Source organism: Anomaloglossus baeobatrachus, unplaced genomic scaffold, assembly GCF_048569485.1.
Source record: "Anomaloglossus baeobatrachus isolate aAnoBae1 unplaced genomic scaffold, aAnoBae1.hap1 Scaffold_5012, whole genome shotgun sequence".
Taxonomy (NCBI): domain Eukaryota; kingdom Metazoa; phylum Chordata; class Amphibia; order Anura; family Aromobatidae; genus Anomaloglossus; species Anomaloglossus baeobatrachus.
This window is the reverse complement of record NW_027444368.1, coordinates 1-24,153: the sequence shown is the minus strand read 5'-3', so window position 1 is coordinate 24,153 and position 24,153 is coordinate 1. Positions and strand designations below refer to the sequence as shown.

The 24,153-nt window shown below is 46.6% G+C and overlaps 15 non-coding genes across 15 annotated transcripts; all 15 read right to left on the bottom strand.

Annotated features, from left to right (window-relative positions):
* Positions 1-357: 357 nt before the first annotated feature.
* Positions 358-550, bottom strand: LOC142282218 (U2 spliceosomal RNA). The gene has a single exon (XR_012744167.1). It is a non-coding gene; the product is annotated as a U2 spliceosomal RNA (small nuclear RNA).
* Positions 551-2,739: 2,189 nt separating this feature from the next.
* On the bottom strand, positions 2,740-2,930 carry LOC142282216 (U2 spliceosomal RNA). Its single transcript, XR_012744165.1, has one exon. It is a non-coding gene; the product is annotated as a U2 spliceosomal RNA (small nuclear RNA).
* Positions 2,931-4,317: 1,387 nt separating this feature from the next.
* On the bottom strand, positions 4,318-4,508 carry LOC142282215 (U2 spliceosomal RNA). The gene has a single exon (XR_012744164.1). It is a non-coding gene; the product is annotated as a U2 spliceosomal RNA (small nuclear RNA).
* Positions 4,509-5,895: 1,387 nt separating this feature from the next.
* On the bottom strand, positions 5,896-6,086 carry LOC142282214 (U2 spliceosomal RNA). The gene has a single exon (XR_012744163.1). It is a non-coding gene; the product is annotated as a U2 spliceosomal RNA (small nuclear RNA).
* A 1,387-nt stretch (positions 6,087-7,473) lies between these two features.
* Positions 7,474-7,664, bottom strand: LOC142282217 (U2 spliceosomal RNA). Its single transcript, XR_012744166.1, has one exon. It is a non-coding gene; the product is annotated as a U2 spliceosomal RNA (small nuclear RNA).
* A 1,387-nt stretch (positions 7,665-9,051) lies between these two features.
* On the bottom strand, positions 9,052-9,242 carry LOC142282213 (U2 spliceosomal RNA). Its single transcript, XR_012744162.1, has one exon. It is a non-coding gene; the product is annotated as a U2 spliceosomal RNA (small nuclear RNA).
* A 1,387-nt stretch (positions 9,243-10,629) lies between these two features.
* Positions 10,630-10,820, bottom strand: LOC142282212 (U2 spliceosomal RNA). Its single transcript, XR_012744161.1, has one exon. It is a non-coding gene; the product is annotated as a U2 spliceosomal RNA (small nuclear RNA).
* A 1,387-nt stretch (positions 10,821-12,207) lies between these two features.
* Positions 12,208-12,398, bottom strand: LOC142282211 (U2 spliceosomal RNA). The gene has a single exon (XR_012744160.1). It is a non-coding gene; the product is annotated as a U2 spliceosomal RNA (small nuclear RNA).
* Positions 12,399-13,785: 1,387 nt separating this feature from the next.
* On the bottom strand, positions 13,786-13,976 carry LOC142282210 (U2 spliceosomal RNA). The gene has a single exon (XR_012744159.1). It is a non-coding gene; the product is annotated as a U2 spliceosomal RNA (small nuclear RNA).
* A 1,387-nt stretch (positions 13,977-15,363) lies between these two features.
* LOC142282209 (U2 spliceosomal RNA) lies at positions 15,364-15,554 on the bottom strand. The gene has a single exon (XR_012744158.1). It is a non-coding gene; the product is annotated as a U2 spliceosomal RNA (small nuclear RNA).
* A 1,387-nt stretch (positions 15,555-16,941) lies between these two features.
* On the bottom strand, positions 16,942-17,132 carry LOC142282222 (U2 spliceosomal RNA). The gene has a single exon (XR_012744171.1). It is a non-coding gene; the product is annotated as a U2 spliceosomal RNA (small nuclear RNA).
* A 1,387-nt stretch (positions 17,133-18,519) lies between these two features.
* Positions 18,520-18,710, bottom strand: LOC142282221 (U2 spliceosomal RNA). Its single transcript, XR_012744170.1, has one exon. It is a non-coding gene; the product is annotated as a U2 spliceosomal RNA (small nuclear RNA).
* Positions 18,711-20,097: 1,387 nt separating this feature from the next.
* On the bottom strand, positions 20,098-20,288 carry LOC142282220 (U2 spliceosomal RNA). The gene has a single exon (XR_012744169.1). It is a non-coding gene; the product is annotated as a U2 spliceosomal RNA (small nuclear RNA).
* Positions 20,289-21,675: 1,387 nt separating this feature from the next.
* LOC142282219 (U2 spliceosomal RNA) lies at positions 21,676-21,866 on the bottom strand. The gene has a single exon (XR_012744168.1). It is a non-coding gene; the product is annotated as a U2 spliceosomal RNA (small nuclear RNA).
* Positions 21,867-23,253: 1,387 nt separating this feature from the next.
* LOC142282207 (U2 spliceosomal RNA) lies at positions 23,254-23,444 on the bottom strand. The gene has a single exon (XR_012744157.1). It is a non-coding gene; the product is annotated as a U2 spliceosomal RNA (small nuclear RNA).
* Positions 23,445-24,153: the final 709 nt, after the last annotated feature.

The window sequence follows — 24,153 nt, the reverse complement described above, 5'->3', positions numbered from 1 at the left end:
AGAGATCGCACCAGATGCCAATTCTAGATGTTATCACACCTGTGGTCACTGCAGCAGCAGGTGAATCCACTTTGTCCAAAAGGGATCTATTCCATTCAATTGCAAATGATCTAGATAAGACAGAGAACTGCAGCACGGGGACATAGCCGAGTTGGTCAGGTTGAGTGGTGATGAGTTTGCTATTTGGATGAATAAAGAAAGTCAAAAGTGTGAAAGATAAAAAACAAAAGGAGGAAGTGTGAAAAGTGAATGGGCCAAATTGAGGTGCATATGAAGACGTATGCTTTCTTCCAATTCATTAAATCGGGCTAATATGAATCAGGTGAATTGAGTTCTGCTTTTGGAAACTGGGTTAAGAAGGGGTGCACCGTTCCTGGAGGTACTGCAATACCAGGTCAATGCGTGGAGTGGACAGAGCAAGCTCTTTTTCCATCTCCCTGTTCTAAAAATCCATTTAATATATGGTCCCCAGATAGGGGACGTATCAGATATTAAACTGATAAGAACAGATTTTTGATTTAATGAAGCTTTCCAAAGCACCACAAAAAATGCATGACCGAAGTCACACCAAAAACAGTGCAAAGGCTAGGATTCGTGTGGACCCCACCGTGAGGAGAGGGTCCCCAAAAATCAACCCCGTCCCTCCGAGCCAGAAGGCCACAGCAAGGGTCAGGGATCTTCGGTGCTCCCCCAAGCCGAAGCCTGGTTGAGCCTTGTTGTTGCTCCCAGCGTCCACCCAGGCATCTTACCCAAGTGGAGTAGAGAGCTACTAGTTGTTGGTTTCGCAGCCGAAACTGCCCGGACCGTCAACCGGTGTTGGTTTCTCAGCCCAAGGCTAACCGGACCTCCAACCGGGTGTTGGTTTCTCAGCCGAAGCTGACCCAGACCTCCAACCGGGTGTTGGTTTCTCAGCCGAAGCTGACCCGGACCTCCAACCGGGTGTTAGTTTCTCAGCCCAAAGCTGACCAGACCTCCGACCGGGATTATAAAAATTTCCCTTCCTAGCCAGAAGGCCAGGATAGGGTAATATGCTCAAAAAGTATGAAAAGGCAAGGTACGGTGTGCTACAGAGCCCAAGGCTTGCCGGGGTCCCAAGCCAGCAAGCTCAGACTCACTCCAGGGTCGTCAGTCCTGGGGCACGTTGTACCATAGCCCCCCACCCTTACTCAGTCTAATAGCCTCGATCCTGGTAGGGCCATGTTTTCCTCTTGATGAATATACTATCCACCCAGAGTACTAGCAAGCGCAACCTTCCAGTGTGCATTGTATCATTGTACTAAGGTGGCCTGGAGCTTAAACCACCTCTTCGAACAACACTACACTTGATCTTAGCCAAAAGGCCGAGAAGCGATAACCAGAATTGGTTTGGGCCTCGAGTGGCACCCTGGCCTATGCCGGACACATCTTAGGGAGAGAGAGCGAGAGGGAGACAAACCCACGCCTACACAAGACATTTTGTCACCCAAGCCAACCCTTGAAAAGGCTGCTTTGCAGAGCCAAAACAAGAAGAATGGTGCGTTTTGCAGCCGCCGCCCACTGCAATGAATCTGAATAACTCCTCCTTTAGGGCGCAAGCAACTCCCCTCCCCCTTGCAGTCTTTCCAATTCACGATACAAAAAGACGGACAGGACAGGTTGCCTGACTTTCCGTCACTGCCACCCTTTGCCATCCTTACCCGTAGAAAGCCCTTTCATCATCCCCAAACCCTAATCTTTTCCCTTTCCTTCCCAGCCCCCAAACCCTGCCCTCTGTACCTTTCTCACCACCCGCTTCCCTTCTCCTGTCATCCCCCTACCACCCGGGAAAAAAAGAGATTGCCCCCTCCTTCCACTAGCCCACCCTCCCACCCAAAGAACAACTTCTTCTGCGCAGCTTGTTTTCTAGGCAGCAGCGCTATTGTGATGTCATCGGGGGGCATTGTGACAAGCCGCCAGTGTTCCGTCTCTTCATGTTGTGCACAGTTCAAACGGAAAATACATCAACAGGCAGACTACAGAAAAGCTTACTATCAAAGGTTAGAGGGGGGCTTTCTCAGAGGGCTTTTTACAGTTTTTCTATTCCCAATTAGCCGTTTAAGTGTACTTATTGAAAGTAGTAATTCTTTCATAGGCCGCCCTTTCTTAGTATTTGACGTTCCTTATATTGCGGTATGAGGCTTCGCAGTAGGTTGCAAACATTCATCACCCATGACTGTCCCCAATTGAGCTCAGAAGCTCAATGTCTATCATGACCTCTCTTTTAGAATGTCCAAGAGCAAGCAAACTATTCCTCCAGGAGAGGGCGCCAACAGACTACTAAAGAGATCATCATTACTCAAAGAAAACCCCAAAAACCAATGCATGATAGGAATAAACAGGTAACTTTCTTTGGAGTGGAAGCGGAGAGATCGCACCAGATGCCAATTCTAGATGTTATCACACCTGTGGTCACTGCAGCAGCAGGTGAATCCACTTTGTCCAAAAGGGATCTATTCCATTCAATTGCAAATGATCTAGATAAGACAGAGAACTGCAGCACGGGGACATAGCCGAGTTGGTCAGGTTGAGTGGTGATGAGTTTGCTATTTGGATGAATAAAGAAAGTCAAAAGTGTGAAAGATAAAAAACAAAAGGAGGAAGTGTGAAAAGTGAATGGGCCAAATTGAGGTGCATATGAAGACGTATGCTTTCTTCCAATTCATTAAATCGGGCTAATATGAATCAGGTGAATTGAGTTCTGCTTTTGGAAACTGGGTTAAGAAGGGGTGCACCGTTCCTGGAGGTACTGCAATACCAGGTCAATGCGTGGAGTGGACAGAGCAAGCTCTTTTTCCATCTCCCTGTTCTAAAAATCCATTTAATATATGGTCCCCAGATAGGGGACGTATCAGATATTAAACTGATAAGAACAGATACTACACTTGATCTTAGCCAAAAGGCCGAGAAGCGATAACCAGAATTGGTTTGGGCCTCGAGTGGCACCCTGGCCTATGCCGGACACATCTTAGGGAGAGAGAGCGAGAGGGAGACAAACCCACGCCTACACAAGACATTTTGTCACCCAAGCCAACCCTTGAAAAGGCTGCTTTGCAGAGCCAAAACAAGAAGAATGGTGCGTTTTGCAGCCGCCGCCCACTGCAATGAATCTGAATAACTCCTCCTTTAGGGCGCAAGCAACTCCCCTCCCCCTTGCAGTCTTTCCAATTCACGATACAAAAAGACGGACAGGACAGGTTGCCTGACTTTCCGTCACTGCCACCCTTTGCCATCCTTACCCGTAGAAAGCCCTTTCATCATCCCCAAACCCTAATCTTTTCCCTTTCCTTCCCAGCCCCCAAACCCTGCCCTCTGTACCTTTCTCACCACCCGCTTCCCTTCTCCTGTCATCCCCCTACCACCCGGGAAAAAAAGAGATTGCCCCCTCCTTCCACTAGCCCACCCTCCCACCCAAAGAACAACTTCTTCTGCGCAGCTTGTTTTCTAGGCAGCAGCGCTATTGTGATGTCATCGGGGGGCATTGTGACAAGCCGCCAGTGTTCCGTCTCTTCATGTTGTGCACAGTTCAAACGGAAAATACATCAACAGGCAGACTACAGAAAAGCTTACTATCAAAGGTTAGAGGGGGGCTTTCTCAGAGGGCTTTTTACAGTTTTTCTATTCCCAATTAGCCGTTTAAGTGTACTTATTGAAAGTAGTAATTCTTTCATAGGCCGCCCTTTCTTAGTATTTGACGTTCCTTATATTGCGGTATGAGGCTTCGCAGTAGGTTGCAAACATTCATCACCCATGACTGTCCCCAATTGAGCTCAGAAGCTCAATGTCTATCATGACCTCTCTTTTAGAATGTCCAAGAGCAAGCAAACTATTCCTCCAGGAGAGGGCGCCAACAGACTACTAAAGAGATCATCATTACTCAAAGAAAACCCCAAAAACCAATGCATGATAGGAATAAACAGGTAACTTTCTTTGGAGTGGAAGCGGAGAGATCGCACCAGATGCCAATTCTAGATGTTATCACACCTGTGGTCACTGCAGCAGCAGGTGAATCCACTTTGTCCAAAAGGGATCTATTCCATTCAATTGCAAATGATCTAGATAAGACAGAGAACTGCAGCACGGGGACATAGCCGAGTTGGTCAGGTTGAGTGGTGATGAGTTTGCTATTTGGATGAATAAAGAAAGTCAAAAGTGTGAAAGATAAAAAACAAAAGGAGGAAGTGTGAAAAGTGAATGGGCCAAATTGAGGTGCATATGAAGACGTATGCTTTCTTCCAATTCATTAAATCGGGCTAATATGAATCAGGTGAATTGAGTTCTGCTTTTGGAAACTGGGTTAAGAAGGGGTGCACCGTTCCTGGAGGTACTGCAATACCAGGTCAATGCGTGGAGTGGACAGAGCAAGCTCTTTTTCCATCTCCCTGTTCTAAAAATCCATTTAATATATGGTCCCCAGATAGGGGACGTATCAGATATTAAACTGATAAGAACAGATACTACACTTGATCTTAGCCAAAAGGCCGAGAAGCGATAACCAGAATTGGTTTGGGCCTCGAGTGGCACCCTGGCCTATGCCGGACACATCTTAGGGAGAGAGAGCGAGAGGGAGACAAACCCACGCCTACACAAGACATTTTGTCACCCAAGCCAACCCTTGAAAAGGCTGCTTTGCAGAGCCAAAACAAGAAGAATGGTGCGTTTTGCAGCCGCCGCCCACTGCAATGAATCTGAATAACTCCTCCTTTAGGGCGCAAGCAACTCCCCTCCCCCTTGCAGTCTTTCCAATTCACGATACAAAAAGACGGACAGGACAGGTTGCCTGACTTTCCGTCACTGCCACCCTTTGCCATCCTTACCCGTAGAAAGCCCTTTCATCATCCCCAAACCCTAATCTTTTCCCTTTCCTTCCCAGCCCCCAAACCCTGCCCTCTGTACCTTTCTCACCACCCGCTTCCCTTCTCCTGTCATCCCCCTACCACCCGGGAAAAAAAGAGATTGCCCCCTCCTTCCACTAGCCCACCCTCCCACCCAAAGAACAACTTCTTCTGCGCAGCTTGTTTTCTAGGCAGCAGCGCTATTGTGATGTCATCGGGGGGCATTGTGACAAGCCGCCAGTGTTCCGTCTCTTCATGTTGTGCACAGTTCAAACGGAAAATACATCAACAGGCAGACTACAGAAAAGCTTACTATCAAAGGTTAGAGGGGGGCTTTCTCAGAGGGCTTTTTACAGTTTTTCTATTCCCAATTAGCCGTTTAAGTGTACTTATTGAAAGTAGTAATTCTTTCATAGGCCGCCCTTTCTTAGTATTTGACGTTCCTTATATTGCGGTATGAGGCTTCGCAGTAGGTTGCAAACATTCATCACCCATGACTGTCCCCAATTGAGCTCAGAAGCTCAATGTCTATCATGACCTCTCTTTTAGAATGTCCAAGAGCAAGCAAACTATTCCTCCAGGAGAGGGCGCCAACAGACTACTAAAGAGATCATCATTACTCAAAGAAAACCCCAAAAACCAATGCATGATAGGAATAAACAGGTAACTTTCTTTGGAGTGGAAGCGGAGAGATCGCACCAGATGCCAATTCTAGATGTTATCACACCTGTGGTCACTGCAGCAGCAGGTGAATCCACTTTGTCCAAAAGGGATCTATTCCATTCAATTGCAAATGATCTAGATAAGACAGAGAACTGCAGCACGGGGACATAGCCGAGTTGGTCAGGTTGAGTGGTGATGAGTTTGCTATTTGGATGAATAAAGAAAGTCAAAAGTGTGAAAGATAAAAAACAAAAGGAGGAAGTGTGAAAAGTGAATGGGCCAAATTGAGGTGCATATGAAGACGTATGCTTTCTTCCAATTCATTAAATCGGGCTAATATGAATCAGGTGAATTGAGTTCTGCTTTTGGAAACTGGGTTAAGAAGGGGTGCACCGTTCCTGGAGGTACTGCAATACCAGGTCAATGCGTGGAGTGGACAGAGCAAGCTCTTTTTCCATCTCCCTGTTCTAAAAATCCATTTAATATATGGTCCCCAGATAGGGGACGTATCAGATATTAAACTGATAAGAACAGATACTACACTTGATCTTAGCCAAAAGGCCGAGAAGCGATAACCAGAATTGGTTTGGGCCTCGAGTGGCACCCTGGCCTATGCCGGACACATCTTAGGGAGAGAGAGCGAGAGGGAGACAAACCCACGCCTACACAAGACATTTTGTCACCCAAGCCAACCCTTGAAAAGGCTGCTTTGCAGAGCCAAAACAAGAAGAATGGTGCGTTTTGCAGCCGCCGCCCACTGCAATGAATCTGAATAACTCCTCCTTTAGGGCGCAAGCAACTCCCCTCCCCCTTGCAGTCTTTCCAATTCACGATACAAAAAGACGGACAGGACAGGTTGCCTGACTTTCCGTCACTGCCACCCTTTGCCATCCTTACCCGTAGAAAGCCCTTTCATCATCCCCAAACCCTAATCTTTTCCCTTTCCTTCCCAGCCCCCAAACCCTGCCCTCTGTACCTTTCTCACCACCCGCTTCCCTTCTCCTGTCATCCCCCTACCACCCGGGAAAAAAAGAGATTGCCCCCTCCTTCCACTAGCCCACCCTCCCACCCAAAGAACAACTTCTTCTGCGCAGCTTGTTTTCTAGGCAGCAGCGCTATTGTGATGTCATCGGGGGGCATTGTGACAAGCCGCCAGTGTTCCGTCTCTTCATGTTGTGCACAGTTCAAACGGAAAATACATCAACAGGCAGACTACAGAAAAGCTTACTATCAAAGGTTAGAGGGGGGCTTTCTCAGAGGGCTTTTTACAGTTTTTCTATTCCCAATTAGCCGTTTAAGTGTACTTATTGAAAGTAGTAATTCTTTCATAGGCCGCCCTTTCTTAGTATTTGACGTTCCTTATATTGCGGTATGAGGCTTCGCAGTAGGTTGCAAACATTCATCACCCATGACTGTCCCCAATTGAGCTCAGAAGCTCAATGTCTATCATGACCTCTCTTTTAGAATGTCCAAGAGCAAGCAAACTATTCCTCCAGGAGAGGGCGCCAACAGACTACTAAAGAGATCATCATTACTCAAAGAAAACCCCAAAAACCAATGCATGATAGGAATAAACAGGTAACTTTCTTTGGAGTGGAAGCGGAGAGATCGCACCAGATGCCAATTCTAGATGTTATCACACCTGTGGTCACTGCAGCAGCAGGTGAATCCACTTTGTCCAAAAGGGATCTATTCCATTCAATTGCAAATGATCTAGATAAGACAGAGAACTGCAGCACGGGGACATAGCCGAGTTGGTCAGGTTGAGTGGTGATGAGTTTGCTATTTGGATGAATAAAGAAAGTCAAAAGTGTGAAAGATAAAAAACAAAAGGAGGAAGTGTGAAAAGTGAATGGGCCAAATTGAGGTGCATATGAAGACGTATGCTTTCTTCCAATTCATTAAATCGGGCTAATATGAATCAGGTGAATTGAGTTCTGCTTTTGGAAACTGGGTTAAGAAGGGGTGCACCGTTCCTGGAGGTACTGCAATACCAGGTCAATGCGTGGAGTGGACAGAGCAAGCTCTTTTTCCATCTCCCTGTTCTAAAAATCCATTTAATATATGGTCCCCAGATAGGGGACGTATCAGATATTAAACTGATAAGAACAGATACTACACTTGATCTTAACCAAAAGGCCGAGAAGCGATAACCAGAATTGGTTTGGGCCTCGAGTGGCACCCTGGCCTATGCCGGACACATCTTAGGGAGAGAGAGCGAGAGGGAGACAAACCCACGCCTACACAAGACATTTTGTCACCCAAGCCAACCCTTGAAAAGGCTGCTTTGCAGAGCCAAAACAAGAAGAATGGTGCGTTTTGCAGCCGCCGCCCACTGCAATGAATCTGAATAACTCCTCCTTTAGGGCGCAAGCAACTCCCCTCCCCCTTGCAGTCTTTCCAATTCACGATACAAAAAGACGGACAGGACAGGTTGCCTGACTTTCCGTCACTGCCACCCTTTGCCATCCTTACCCGTAGAAAGCCCTTTCATCATCCCCAAACCCTAATCTTTTCCCTTTCCTTCCCAGCCCCCAAACCCTGCCCTCTGTACCTTTCTCACCACCCGCTTCCCTTCTCCTGTCATCCCCCTACCACCCGGGAAAAAAAGAGATTGCCCCCTCCTTCCACTAGCCCACCCTCCCACCCAAAGAACAACTTCTTCTGCGCAGCTTGTTTTCTAGGCAGCAGCGCTATTGTGATGTCATCGGGGGGCATTGTGACAAGCCGCCAGTGTTCCGTCTCTTCATGTTGTGCACAGTTCAAACGGAAAATACATCAACAGGCAGACTACAGAAAAGCTTACTATCAAAGGTTAGAGGGGGGCTTTCTCAGAGGGCTTTTTACAGTTTTTCTATTCCCAATTAGCCGTTTAAGTGTACTTATTGAAAGTAGTAATTCTTTCATAGGCCGCCCTTTCTTAGTATTTGACGTTCCTTATATTGCGGTATGAGGCTTCGCAGTAGGTTGCAAACATTCATCACCCATGACTGTCCCCAATTGAGCTCAGAAGCTCAATGTCTATCATGACCTCTCTTTTAGAATGTCCAAGAGCAAGCAAACTATTCCTCCAGGAGAGGGCGCCAACAGACTACTAAAGAGATCATCATTACTCAAAGAAAACCCCAAAAACCAATGCATGATAGGAATAAACAGGTAACTTTCTTTGGAGTGGAAGCGGAGAGATCGCACCAGATGCCAATTCTAGATGTTATCACACCTGTGGTCACTGCAGCAGCAGGTGAATCCACTTTGTCCAAAAGGGATCTATTCCATTCAATTGCAAATGATCTAGATAAGACAGAGAACTGCAGCACGGGGACATAGCCGAGTTGGTCAGGTTGAGTGGTGATGAGTTTGCTATTTGGATGAATAAAGAAAGTCAAAAGTGTGAAAGATAAAAAACAAAAGGAGGAAGTGTGAAAAGTGAATGGGCCAAATTGAGGTGCATATGAAGACGTATGCTTTCTTCCAATTCATTAAATCGGGCTAATATGAATCAGGTGAATTGAGTTCTGCTTTTGGAAACTGGGTTAAGAAGGGGTGCACCGTTCCTGGAGGTACTGCAATACCAGGTCAATGCGTGGAGTGGACAGAGCAAGCTCTTTTTCCATCTCCCTGTTCTAAAAATCCATTTAATATATGGTCCCCAGATAGGGGACGTATCAGATATTAAACTGATAAGAACAGATACTACACTTGATCTTAGCCAAAAGGCCGAGAAGCGATAACCAGAATTGGTTTGGGCCTCGAGTGGCACCCTGGCCTATGCCGGACACATCTTAGGGAGAGAGAGCGAGAGGGAGACAAACCCACGCCTACACAAGACATTTTGTCACCCAAGCCAACCCTTGAAAAGGCTGCTTTGCAGAGCCAAAACAAGAAGAATGGTGCGTTTTGCAGCCGCCGCCCACTGCAATGAATCTGAATAACTCCTCCTTTAGGGCGCAAGCAACTCCCCTCCCCCTTGCAGTCTTTCCAATTCACGATACAAAAAGACGGACAGGACAGGTTGCCTGACTTTCCGTCACTGCCACCCTTTGCCATCCTTACCCGTAGAAAGCCCTTTCATCATCCCCAAACCCTAATCTTTTCCCTTTCCTTCCCAGCCCCCAAACCCTGCCCTCTGTACCTTTCTCACCACCCGCTTCCCTTCTCCTGTCATCCCCCTACCACCCGGGAAAAAAAGAGATTGCCCCCTCCTTCCACTAGCCCACCCTCCCACCCAAAGAACAACTTCTTCTGCGCAGCTTGTTTTCTAGGCAGCAGCGCTATTGTGATGTCATCGGGGGGCATTGTGACAAGCCGCCAGTGTTCCGTCTCTTCATGTTGTGCACAGTTCAAACGGAAAATACATCAACAGGCAGACTACAGAAAAGCTTACTATCAAAGGTTAGAGGGGGGCTTTCTCAGAGGGCTTTTTACAGTTTTTCTATTCCCAATTAGCCGTTTAAGTGTACTTATTGAAAGTAGTAATTCTTTCATAGGCCGCCCTTTCTTAGTATTTGACGTTCCTTATATTGCGGTATGAGGCTTCGCAGTAGGTTGCAAACATTCATCACCCATGACTGTCCCCAATTGAGCTCAGAAGCTCAATGTCTATCATGACCTCTCTTTTAGAATGTCCAAGAGCAAGCAAACTATTCCTCCAGGAGAGGGCGCCAACAGACTACTAAAGAGATCATCATTACTCAAAGAAAACCCCAAAAACCAATGCATGATAGGAATAAACAGGTAACTTTCTTTGGAGTGGAAGCGGAGAGATCGCACCAGATGCCAATTCTAGATGTTATCACACCTGTGGTCACTGCAGCAGCAGGTGAATCCACTTTGTCCAAAAGGGATCTATTCCATTCAATTGCAAATGATCTAGATAAGACAGAGAACTGCAGCACGGGGACATAGCCGAGTTGGTCAGGTTGAGTGGTGATGAGTTTGCTATTTGGATGAATAAAGAAAGTCAAAAGTGTGAAAGATAAAAAACAAAAGGAGGAAGTGTGAAAAGTGAATGGGCCAAATTGAGGTGCATATGAAGACGTATGCTTTCTTCCAATTCATTAAATCGGGCTAATATGAATCAGGTGAATTGAGTTCTGCTTTTGGAAACTGGGTTAAGAAGGGGTGCACCGTTCCTGGAGGTACTGCAATACCAGGTCAATGCGTGGAGTGGACAGAGCAAGCTCTTTTTCCATCTCCCTGTTCTAAAAATCCATTTAATATATGGTCCCCAGATAGGGGACGTATCAGATATTAAACTGATAAGAACAGATACTACACTTGATCTTAGCCAAAAGGCCGAGAAGCGATAACCAGAATTGGTTTGGGCCTCGAGTGGCACCCTGGCCTATGCCGGACACATCTTAGGGAGAGAGAGCGAGAGGGAGACAAACCCACGCCTACACAAGACATTTTGTCACCCAAGCCAACCCTTGAAAAGGCTGCTTTGCAGAGCCAAAACAAGAAGAATGGTGCGTTTTGCAGCCGCCGCCCACTGCAATGAATCTGAATAACTCCTCCTTTAGGGCGCAAGCAACTCCCCTCCCCCTTGCAGTCTTTCCAATTCACGATACAAAAAGACGGACAGGACAGGTTGCCTGACTTTCCGTCACTGCCACCCTTTGCCATCCTTACCCGTAGAAAGCCCTTTCATCATCCCCAAACCCTAATCTTTTCCCTTTCCTTCCCAGCCCCCAAACCCTGCCCTCTGTACCTTTCTCACCACCCGCTTCCCTTCTCCTGTCATCCCCCTACCACCCGGGAAAAAAAGAGATTGCCCCCTCCTTCCACTAGCCCACCCTCCCACCCAAAGAACAACTTCTTCTGCGCAGCTTGTTTTCTAGGCAGCAGCGCTATTGTGATGTCATCGGGGGGCATTGTGACAAGCCGCCAGTGTTCCGTCTCTTCATGTTGTGCACAGTTCAAACGGAAAATACATCAACAGGCAGACTACAGAAAAGCTTACTATCAAAGGTTAGAGGGGGGCTTTCTCAGAGGGCTTTTTACAGTTTTTCTATTCCCAATTAGCCGTTTAAGTGTACTTATTGAAAGTAGTAATTCTTTCATAGGCCGCCCTTTCTTAGTATTTGACGTTCCTTATATTGCGGTATGAGGCTTCGCAGTAGGTTGCAAACATTCATCACCCATGACTGTCCCCAATTGAGCTCAGAAGCTCAATGTCTATCATGACCTCTCTTTTAGAATGTCCAAGAGCAAGCAAACTATTCCTCCAGGAGAGGGCGCCAACAGACTACTAAAGAGATCATCATTACTCAAAGAAAACCCCAAAAACCAATGCATGATAGGAATAAACAGGTAACTTTCTTTGGAGTGGAAGCGGAGAGATCGCACCAGATGCCAATTCTAGATGTTATCACACCTGTGGTCACTGCAGCAGCAGGTGAATCCACTTTGTCCAAAAGGGATCTATTCCATTCAATTGCAAATGATCTAGATAAGACAGAGAACTGCAGCACGGGGACATAGCCGAGTTGGTCAGGTTGAGTGGTGATGAGTTTGCTATTTGGATGAATAAAGAAAGTCAAAAGTGTGAAAGATAAAAAACAAAAGGAGGAAGTGTGAAAAGTGAATGGGCCAAATTGAGGTGCATATGAAGACGTATGCTTTCTTCCAATTCATTAAATCGGGCTAATATGAATCAGGTGAATTGAGTTCTGCTTTTGGAAACTGGGTTAAGAAGGGGTGCACCGTTCCTGGAGGTACTGCAATACCAGGTCAATGCGTGGAGTGGACAGAGCAAGCTCTTTTTCCATCTCCCTGTTCTAAAAATCCATTTAATATATGGTCCCCAGATAGGGGACGTATCAGATATTAAACTGATAAGAACAGATACTACACTTGATCTTAGCCAAAAGGCCGAGAAGCGATAACCAGAATTGGTTTGGGCCTCGAGTGGCACCCTGGCCTATGCCGGACACATCTTAGGGAGAGAGAGCGAGAGGGAGACAAACCCACGCCTACACAAGACATTTTGTCACCCAAGCCAACCCTTGAAAAGGCTGCTTTGCAGAGCCAAAACAAGAAGAATGGTGCGTTTTGCAGCCGCCGCCCACTGCAATGAATCTGAATAACTCCTCCTTTAGGGCGCAAGCAACTCCCCTCCCCCTTGCAGTCTTTCCAATTCACGATACAAAAAGACGGACAGGACAGGTTGCCTGACTTTCCGTCACTGCCACCCTTTGCCATCCTTACCCGTAGAAAGCCCTTTCATCATCCCCAAACCCTAATCTTTTCCCTTTCCTTCCCAGCCCCCAAACCCTGCCCTCTGTACCTTTCTCACCACCCGCTTCCCTTCTCCTGTCATCCCCCTACCACCCGGGAAAAAAAGAGATTGCCCCCTCCTTCCACTAGCCCACCCTCCCACCCAAAGAACAACTTCTTCTGCGCAGCTTGTTTTCTAGGCAGCAGCGCTATTGTGATGTCATCGGGGGGCATTGTGACAAGCCGCCAGTGTTCCGTCTCTTCATGTTGTGCACAGTTCAAACGGAAAATACATCAACAGGCAGACTACAGAAAAGCTTACTATCAAAGGTTAGAGGGGGGCTTTCTCAGAGGGCTTTTTACAGTTTTTCTATTCCCAATTAGCCGTTTAAGTGTACTTATTGAAAGTAGTAATTCTTTCATAGGCCGCCCTTTCTTAGTATTTGACGTTCCTTATATTGCGGTATGAGGCTTCGCAGTAGGTTGCAAACATTCATCACCCATGACTGTCCCCAATTGAGCTCAGAAGCTCAATGTCTATCATGACCTCTCTTTTAGAATGTCCAAGAGCAAGCAAACTATTCCTCCAGGAGAGGGCGCCAACAGACTACTAAAGAGATCATCATTACTCAAAGAAAACCCCAAAAACCAATGCATGATAGGAATAAACAGGTAACTTTCTTTGGAGTGGAAGCGGAGAGATCGCACCAGATGCCAATTCTAGATGTTATCACACCTGTGGTCACTGCAGCAGCAGGTGAATCCACTTTGTCCAAAAGGGATCTATTCCATTCAATTGCAAATGATCTAGATAAGACAGAGAACTGCAGCACGGGGACATAGCCGAGTTGGTCAGGTTGAGTGGTGATGAGTTTGCTATTTGGATGAATAAAGAAAGTCAAAAGTGTGAAAGATAAAAAACAAAAGGAGGAAGTGTGAAAAGTGAATGGGCCAAATTGAGGTGCATATGAAGACGTATGCTTTCTTCCAATTCATTAAATCGGGCTAATATGAATCAGGTGAATTGAGTTCTGCTTTTGGAAACTGGGTTAAGAAGGGGTGCACCGTTCCTGGAGGTACTGCAATACCAGGTCAATGCGTGGAGTGGACAGAGCAAGCTCTTTTTCCATCTCCCTGTTCTAAAAATCCATTTAATATATGGTCCCCAGATAGGGGACGTATCAGATATTAAACTGATAAGAACAGATACTACACTTGATCTTAGCCAAAAGGCCGAGAAGCGATAACCAGAATTGGTTTGGGCCTCGAGTGGCACCCTGGCCTATGCCGGACACATCTTAGGGAGAGAGAGCGAGAGGGAGACAAACCCACGCCTACACAAGACATTTTGTCACCCAAGCCAACCCTTGAAAAGGCTGCTTTGCAGAGCCAAAACAAGAAGAATGGTGCGTTTTGCAGCCGCCGCCCACTGCAATGAATCTGAATAACTCCTCCTTTAGGGCGCAAGCAACTCCCCTCCCCCTTGCAGTCTTTCCAATTCACGATACAAAAAGACGGACAGGACAGGTTGCCTGACTTTCCGTCACTGCCACCCTTTGCCATCCTTACCCGTAGAAAGCCCTTTCATCATCCCCAAACCCTAATCTTTTCCCTTTCCTTCCCAGCCCCCAAACCCTGCCCTCTGTACCTTTCTCACCACCCGCTTCCCTTCTCCTGTCATCCCCCTACCACCCGGGAAAAAAAGAGATTGCCCCCTCCTTCCACTAGCCCACCCTCCCACCCAAAGAACAACTTCTTCTGCGCAGCTTGTTTTCTAGGCAGCAGCGCTATTGTGATGTCATCGGGGGGCATTGTGACAAGCCGCCAGTGTTCCGTCTCTTCATGTTGTGCACAGTTCAAACGGAAAATACATCAACAGGCAGACTACAGAAAAGCTTACTATCAAAGGTTAGAGGGGGGCTTTCTCAGAGGGCTTTTTACAGTTTTTCTATTCCCAATTAGCCGTTTAAGTGTACTTATTGAAAGTAGTAATTCTTTCATAGGCCGCCCTTTCTTAGTATTTGACGTTCCTTATATTGCGGTATGAGGCTTCGCAGTAGGTTGCAAACATTCATCACCCATGACTGTCCCCAATTGAGCTCAGAAGCTCAATGTCTATCATGACCTCTCTTTTAGAATGTCCAAGAGCAAGCAAACTATTCCTCCAGGAGAGGGCGCCAACAGACTACTAAAGAGATCATCATTACTCAAAGAAAACCCCAAAAACCAATGCATGATAGGAATAAACAGGTAACTTTCTTTGGAGTGGAAGCGGAGAGATCGCACCAGATGCCAATTCTAGATGTTATCACACCTGTGGTCACTGCAGCAGCAGGTGAATCCACTTTGTCCAAAAGGGATCTATTCCATTCAATTGCAAATGATCTAGATAAGACAGAGAACTGCAGCACGGGGACATAGCCGAGTTGGTCAGGTTGAGTGGTGATGAGTTTGCTATTTGGATGAATAAAGAAAGTCAAAAGTGTGAAAGATAAAAAACAAAAGGAGGAAGTGTGAAAAGTGAATGGGCCAAATTGAGGTGCATATGAAGACGTATGCTTTCTTCCAATTCATTAAATCGGGCTAATATGAATCAGGTGAATTGAGTTCTGCTTTTGGAAACTGGGTTAAGAAGGGGTGCACCGTTCCTGGAGGTACTGCAATACCAGGTCAATGCGTGGAGTGGACAGAGCAAGCTCTTTTTCCATCTCCCTGTTCTAAAAATCCATTTAATATATGGTCCCCAGATAGGGGACGTATCAGATATTAAACTGATAAGAACAGATACTACACTTGATCTTAGCCAAAAGGCCGAGAAGCGATAACCAGAATTGGTTTGGGCCTCGAGTGGCACCCTGGCCTATGCCGGACACATCTTAGGGAGAGAGAGCGAGAGGGAGACAAACCCACGCCTACACAAGACATTTTGTCACCCAAGCCAACCCTTGAAAAGGCTGCTTTGCAGAGCCAAAACAAGAAGAATGGTGCGTTTTGCAGCCGCCGCCCACTGCAATGAATCTGAATAACTCCTCCTTTAGGGCGCAAGCAACTCCCCTCCCCCTTGCAGTCTTTCCAATTCACGATACAAAAAGACGGACAGGACAGGTTGCCTGACTTTCCGTCACTGCCACCCTTTGCCATCCTTACCCGTAGAAAGCCCTTTCATCATCCCCAAACCCTAATCTTTTCCCTTTCCTTCCCAGCCCCCAAACCCTGCCCTCTGTACCTTTCTCACCACCCGCTTCCCTTCTCCTGTCATCCCCCTACCACCCGGGAAAAAAAGAGATTGCCCCCTCCTTCCACTAGCCCACCCTCCCACCCAAAGAACAACTTCTTCTGCGCAGCTTGTTTTCTAGGCAGCAGCGCTATTGTGATGTCATCGGGGGGCATTGTGACAAGCCGCCAGTGTTCCGTCTCTTCATGTTGTGCACAGTTCAAACGGAAAATACATCAACAGGCAGACTACAGAAAAGCTTACTATCAAAGGTTAGAGGGGGGCTTTCTCAGAGGGCTTTTTACAGTTTTTCTATTCCCAATTAGCCGTTTAAGTGTACTTATTGAAAGTAGTAATTCTTTCATAGGCCGCCCTTTCTTAGTATTTGACGTTCCTTATATTGCGGTATGAGGCTTCGCAGTAGGTTGCAAACATTCATCACCCATGACTGTCCCCAATTGAGCTCAGAAGCTCAATGTCTATCATGACCTCTCTTTTAGAATGTCCAAGAGCAAGCAAACTATTCCTCCAGGAGAGGGCGCCAACAGACTACTAAAGAGATCATCATTACTCAAAGAAAACCCCAAAAACCAATGCATGATAGGAATAAACAGGTAACTTTCTTTGGAGTGGAAGCGGAGAGATCGCACCAGATGCCAATTCTAGATGTTATCACACCTGTGGTCACTGCAGCAGCAGGTGAATCCACTTTGTCCAAAAGGGATCTATTCCATTCAATTGCAAATGATCTAGATAAGACAGAGAACTGCAGCACGGGGACATAGCCGAGTTGGTCAGGTTGAGTGGTGATGAGTTTGCTATTTGGATGAATAAAGAAAGTCAAAAGTGTGAAAGATAAAAAACAAAAGGAGGAAGTGTGAAAAGTGAATGGGCCAAATTGAGGTGCATATGAAGACGTATGCTTTCTTCCAATTCATTAAATCGGGCTAATATGAATCAGGTGAATTGAGTTCTGCTTTTGGAAACTGGGTTAAGAAGGGGTGCACCGTTCCTGGAGGTACTGCAATACCAGGTCAATGCGTGGAGTGGACAGAGCAAGCTCTTTTTCCATCTCCCTGTTCTAAAAATCCATTTAATATATGGTCCCCAGATAGGGGACGTATCAGATATTAAACTGATAAGAACAGATACTACACTTGATCTTAGCCAAAAGGCCGAGAAGCGATAACCAGAATTGGTTTGGGCCTCGAGTGGCACCCTGGCCTATGCCGGACACATCTTAGGGAGAGAGAGCGAGAGGGAGACAAACCCACGCCTACACAAGACATTTTGTCACCCAAGCCAACCCTTGAAAAGGCTGCTTTGCAGAGCCAAAACAAGAAGAATGGTGCGTTTTGCAGCCGCCGCCCACTGCAATGAATCTGAATAACTCCTCCTTTAGGGCGCAAGCAACTCCCCTCCCCCTTGCAGTCTTTCCAATTCACGATACAAAAAGACGGACAGGACAGGTTGCCTGACTTTCCGTCACTGCCACCCTTTGCCATCCTTACCCGTAGAAAGCCCTTTCATCATCCCCAAACCCTAATCTTTTCCCTTTCCTTCCCAGCCCCCAAACCCTGCCCTCTGTACCTTTCTCACCACCCGCTTCCCTTCTCCTGTCATCCCCCTACCACCCGGGAAAAAAAGAGATTGCCCCCTCCTTCCACTAGCCCACCCTCCCACCCAAAGAACAACTTCTTCTGCGCAGCTTGTTTTCTAGGCAGCAGCGCTATTGTGATGTCATCGGGGGGCATTGTGACAAGCCGCCAGTGTTCCGTCTCTTCATGTTGTGCACAGTTCAAACGGAAAATACATCAACAGGCAGACTACAGAAAAGCTTACTATCAAAGGTTAGAGGGGGGCTTTCTCAGAGGGCTTTTTACAGTTTTTCTATTCCCAATTAGCCGTTTAAGTGTACTTATTGAAAGTAGTAATTCTTTCATAGGCCGCCCTTTCTTAGTATTTGACGTTCCTTATATTGCGGTATGAGGCTTCGCAGTAGGTTGCAAACATTCATCACCCATGACTGTCCCCAATTGAGCTCAGAAGCTCAATGTCTATCATGACCTCTCTTTTAGAATGTCCAAGAGCAAGCAAACTATTCCTCCAGGAGAGGGCGCCAACAGACTACTAAAGAGATCATCATTACTCAAAGAAAACCCCAAAAACCAATGCATGATAGGAATAAACAGGTAACTTTCTTTGGAGTGGAAGCGGAGAGATCGCACCAGATGCCAATTCTAGATGTTATCACACCTGTGGTCACTGCAGCAGCAGGTGAATCCACTTTGTCCAAAAGGGATCTATTCCATTCAATTGCAAATGATCTAGATAAGACAGAGAACTGCAGCACGGGGACATAGCCGAGTTGGTCAGGTTGAGTGGTGATGAGTTTGCTATTTGGATGAATAAAGAAAGTCAAAAGTGTGAAAGATAAAAAACAAAAGGAGGAAGTGTGAAAAGTGAATGGGCCAAATTGAGGTGCATATGAAGACGTATGCTTTCTTCCAATTCATTAAATCGGGCTAATATGAATCAGGTGAATTGAGTTCTGCTTTTGGAAACTGGGTTAAGAAGGGGTGCACCGTTCCTGGAGGTACTGCAATACCAGGTCAATGCGTGGAGTGGACAGAGCAAGCTCTTTTTCCATCTCCCTGTTCTAAAAATCCATTTAATATATGGTCCCCAGATAGGGGACGTATCAGATATTAAACTGATAAGAACAGATACTACACTTGATCTTAGCCAAAAGGCCGAGAAGCGATAACCAGAATTGGTTTGGGCCTCGAGTGGCACCCTGGCCTATGCCGGACACATCTTAGGGAGAGAGAGCGAGAGGGAGACAAACCCACGCCTACACAAGACATTTTGTCACCCAAGCCAACCCTTGAAAAGGCTGCTTTGCAGAGCCAAAACAAGAAGAATGGTGCGTTTTGCAGCCGCCGCCCACTGCAATGAATCTGAATAACTCCTCCTTTAGGGCGCAAGCAACTCCCCTCCCCCTTGCAGTCTTTCCAATTCACGATACAAAAAGACGGACAGGACAGGTTGCCTGACTTTCCGTCACTGCCACCCTTTGCCATCCTTACCCGTAGAAAGCCCTTTCATCATCCCCAAACCCTAATCTTTTCCCTTTCCTTCCCAGCCCCCAAACCCTGCCCTCTGTACCTTTCTCACCACCCGCTTCCCTTCTCCTGTCATCCCCCTACCACCCGGGAAAAAAAGAGATTGCCCCCTCCTTCCACTAGCCCACCCTCCCACCCAAAGAACAACTTCTTCTGCGCAGCTTGTTTTCTAGGCAGCAGCGCTATTGTGATGTCATCGGGGGGCATTGTGACAAGCCGCCAGTGTTCCGTCTCTTCATGTTGTGCACAGTTCAAACGGAAAATACATCAACAGGCAGACTACAGAAAAGCTTACTATCAAAGGTTAGAGGGGGGCTTTCTCAGAGGGCTTTTTACAGTTTTTCTATTCCCAATTAGCCGTTTAAGTGTACTTATTGAAAGTAGTAATTCTTTCATAGGCCGCCCTTTCTTAGTATTTGACGTTCCTTATATTGCGGTATGAGGCTTCGCAGTAGGTTGCAAACATTCATCACCCATGACTGTCCCCAATTGAGCTCAGAAGCTCAATGTCTATCATGACCTCTCTTTTAGAATGTCCAAGAGCAAGCAAACTATTCCTCCAGGAGAGGGCGCCAACAGACTACTAAAGAGATCATCATTACTCAAAGAAAACCCCAAAAACCAATGCATGATAGGAATAAACAGGTAACTTTCTTTGGAGTGGAAGCGGAGAGATCGCACCAGATGCCAATTCTAGATGTTATCACACCTGTGGTCACTGCAGCAGCAGGTGAATCCACTTTGTCCAAAAGGGATCTATTCCATTCAATTGCAAATGATCTAGATAAGACAGAGAACTGCAGCACGGGGACATAGCCGAGTTGGTCAGGTTGAGTGGTGATGAGTTTGCTATTTGGATGAATAAAGAAAGTCAAAAGTGTGAAAGATAAAAAACAAAAGGAGGAAGTGTGAAAAGTGAATGGGCCAAATTGAGGTGCATATGAAGACGTATGCTTTCTTCCAATTCATTAAATCGGGCTAATATGAATCAGGTGAATTGAGTTCTGCTTTTGGAAACTGGGTTAAGAAGGGGTGCACCGTTCCTGGAGGTACTGCAATACCAGGTCAATGCGTGGAGTGGACAGAGCAAGCTCTTTTTCCATCTCCCTGTTCTAAAAATCCATTTAATATATGGTCCCCAGATAGGGGACGTATCAGATATTAAACTGATAAGAACAGATACTACACTTGATCTTAGCCAAAAGGCCGAGAAGCGATAACCAGAATTGGTTTGGGCCTCGAGTGGCACCCTGGCCTATGCCGGACACATCTTAGGGAGAGAGAGCGAGAGGGAGACAAACCCACGCCTACACAAGACATTTTGTCACCCAAGCCAACCCTTGAAAAGGCTGCTTTGCAGAGCCAAAACAAGAAGAATGGTGCGTTTTGCAGCCGCCGCCCACTGCAATGAATCTGAATAACTCCTCCTTTAGGGCGCAAGCAACTCCCCTCCCCCTTGCAGTCTTTCCAATTCACGATACAAAAAGACGGACAGGACAGGTTGCCTGACTTTCCGTCACTGCCACCCTTTGCCATCCTTACCCGTAGAAAGCCCTTTCATCATCCCCAAACCCTAATCTTTTCCCTTTCCTTCCCAGCCCCCAAACCCTGCCCTCTGTACCTTTCTCACCACCCGCTTCCCTTCTCCTGTCATCCCCCTACCACCCGGGAAAAAAAGAGATTGCCCCCTCCTTCCACTAGCCCACCCTCCCACCCAAAGAACAACTTCTTCTGCGCAGCTTGTTTTCTAGGCAGCAGCGCTATTGTGATGTCATCGGGGGGCATTGTGACAAGCCGCCAGTGTTCCGTCTCTTCATGTTGTGCACAGTTCAAACGGAAAATACATCAACAGGCAGACTACAGAAAAGCTTACTATCAAAGGTTAGAGGGGGGCTTTCTCAGAGGGCTTTTTACAGTTTTTCTATTCCCAATTAGCCGTTTAAGTGTACTTATTGAAAGTAGTAATTCTTTCATAGGCCGCCCTTTCTTAGTATTTGACGTTCCTTATATTGCGGTATGAGGCTTCGCAGTAGGTTGCAAACATTCATCACCCATGACTGTCCCCAATTGAGCTCAGAAGCTCAATGTCTATCATGACCTCTCTTTTAGAATGTCCAAGAGCAAGCAAACTATTCCTCCAGGAGAGGGCGCCAACAGACTACTAAAGAGATCATCATTACTCAAAGAAAACCCCAAAAACCAATGCATGATAGGAATAAACAGGTAACTTTCTTTGGAGTGGAAGCGGAGAGATCGCACCAGATGCCAATTCTAGATGTTATCACACCTGTGGTCACTGCAGCAGCAGGTGAATCCACTTTGTCCAAAAGGGATCTATTCCATTCAATTGCAAATGATCTAGATAAGACAGAGAACTGCAGCACGGGGACATAGCCGAGTTGGTCAGGTTGAGTGGTGATGAGTTTGCTATTTGGATGAATAAAGAAAGTCAAAAGTGTGAAAGATAAAAAACAAAAGGATGAAGTGTGAAAAGTGAATGGGCCAAATTGAGGTGCATATGAAGACGTATGCTTTCTTCCAATTCATTAAATCGGGCTAATATGAATCAGGTGAATTGAGTTCTGCTTTTGGAAACTGGGTTAAGAAGGGGTGCACCGTTCCTGGAGGTACTGCAATACCAGGTCAATGCGTGGAGTGGACAGAGCAAGCTCTTTTTCCATCTCCCTGTTCTAAAAATCCATTTAATATATGGTCCCCAGATAGGGGACGTATCAGATATTAAACTGATAAGAACAGATACTACACTTGATCTTAGCCAAAAGGCCGAGAAGCGATAACCAGAATTGGTTTGGGCCTCGAGTGGCACCCTGGCCTATGCCGGACACATCTTAGGGAGAGAGAGCGAGAGGGAGACAAACCCACGCCTACACAAGACATTTTGTCACCCAAGCCAACCCTTGAAAAGGCTGCTTTGCAGAGCCAAAACAAGAAGAATGGTGCGTTTTGCAGCCGCCGCCCACTGCAATGAATCTGAATAACTCCTCCTTTAGGGCGCAAGCAACTCCCCTCCCCCTTGCAGTCTTTCCAATTCACGATACAAAAAGACGGACAGGACAGGTTGCCTGACTTTCCGTCACTGCCACCCTTTGCCATCCTTACCCGTAGAAAGCCCTTTCATCATCCCCAAACCCTAATCTTTTCCCTTTCCTTCCCAGCCCCCAAACCCTGCCCTCTGTACCTTTCTCACCACCCGCTTCCCTTCTCCTGTCATCCCCCTACCACCCGGGAAAAAAAGAGATTGCCCCCTCCTTCCACTAGCCCACCCTCCCACCCAAAGAACAACTTCTTCTGCGCAGCTTGTTTTCTAGGCAGCAGCGCTATTGTGATGTCATCGGGGGGCATTGTGACAAGCCGCCAGTGTTCCGTCTCTTCATGTTGTGCACAGTTCAAACGGAAAATACATCAACAGGCAGACTACAGAAAAGCTTACTATCAAAGGTTAGAGGGGGGCTTTCTCAGAGGGCTTTTTACAGTTTTTCTATTCCCAATTAGCCGTTTAAGTGTACTTATTGAAAGTAGTAATTCTTTCATAGGCCGCCCTTTCTTAGTATTTGACGTTCCTTATATTGCGGTATGAGGCTTCGCAGTAGGTTGCAAACATTCATCACCCATGACTGTCCCCAATTGAGCTCAGAAGCTCAATGTCTATCATGACCTCTCTTTTAGAATGTCCAAGAGCAAGCAAACTATTCCTCCAGGAGAGGGCGCCAACAGACTACTAAAGAGATCATCATTACTCAAAGAAAACCCCAAAAACCAATGCATGATAGGAATAAACAGGTAACTTTCTTTGGAGTGGAAGCGGAGAGATCGCACCAGATGCCAATTCTAGATGTTATCACACCTGTGGTCACTGCAGCAGCAGGTGAATCCACTTTGTCCAAAAGGGATCTATTCCATTCAATTGCAAATGATCTAGATAAGACAGAGAACTGCAGCACGGGGACATAGCCGAGTTGGTCAGGTTGAGTGGTGATGAGTTTGCTATTTGGATGAATAAAGAAAGTCAAAAGTGTGAAAGATAAAAAACAAAAGGAGGAAGTGTGAAAAGTGAATGGGCCAAATTGAGGTGCATATGAAGACGTATGCTTTCTTCCAATTCATTAAATCGGGCTAATATGAATCAGGTGAATTGAGTTCTGCTTTTGGAAACTGGGTTAAGAAGGGGTGCACCGTTCCTGGAGGTACTGCAATACCAGGTCAATGCGTGGAGTGGACAGAGCAAGCTCTTTTTCCATCTCCCTGTTCTAAAAATCCATTTAATATATGGTCCCCAGATAGGGGACGTATCAGATATTAAACTGATAAGAACAGATACTACACTTGATCTTAGCCAAAAGGCCGAGAAGCGATAACCAGAATTGGTTTGGGCCTCGAGTGGCACCCTGGCCTATGCCGGACACATCTTAGGGAGAGAGAGCGAGAGGGAGACAAACCCACGCCTACACAAGACATTTTGTCACCCAAGCCAACCCTTGAAAAGGCTGCTTTGCAGAGCCAAAACAAGAAGAATGGTGCGTTTTGCAGCCGCCGCCCACTGCAATGAATCTGAATAACTCCTCCTTTAGGGCGCAAGCAACTCCCCTCCCCCTTGCAGTCTTTCCAATTCACGATACAAAAAGACGGACAGGACAGGTTGCCTGACTTTCCGTCACTGCCACCCTTTGCCATCCTTACCCGTAGAAAGCCCTTTCATCATCCCCAAACCCTAATCTTTTCCCTTTCCTTCCCAGCCCCCAAACCCTGCCCTCTGTACCTTTCTCACCACCCGCTTCCCTTCTCCTGTCATCCCCCTACCACCCGGGAAAAAAAGAGATTGCCCCCTCCTTCCACTAGCCCACCCTCCCACCCAAAGAACAACTTCTTCTGCGCAGCTTGTTTTCTAGGCAGCAGCGCTATTGTGATGTCATCGGGGGGCATTGTGACAAGCCGCCAGTGTTCCGTCTCTTCATGTTGTGCACAGTTCAAACGGAAAATACATCAACAGGCAGACTACAGAAAAGCTTACTATCAAAGGTTAGAGGGGGGCTTTCTCAGAGGGCTTTTTACAGTTTTTCTATTC